This window comes from Penaeus monodon, chromosome 28 (genome assembly GCF_015228065.2).
Source record: "Penaeus monodon isolate SGIC_2016 chromosome 28, NSTDA_Pmon_1, whole genome shotgun sequence".
Taxonomy (NCBI): Eukaryota; Metazoa; Arthropoda; class Malacostraca; order Decapoda; family Penaeidae; genus Penaeus; species Penaeus monodon.
In genome coordinates, this window is record NC_051413.1 from 33,132,939 (window position 1) to 33,133,151 (window position 213).

Sequence of the window (213 nt, forward strand, 5' to 3'; positions counted from 1 at the left end):
TTTTTACTCACACACAAAGAACATTTTTTTCTCCCTCTAACACAGACAGACAGGCACACCTATTCTTTCTCACGCATACACAGACACACAGACTTGCATGGCCGTTAACTGTCATCTTGTGCATTTGACCAACGCACTAATGTGCTTGCATAATCCTGCTCTTGCATCATTTAGCACGTTAGTGACTCTAATGAGCCTTTATTAATTCTTTAT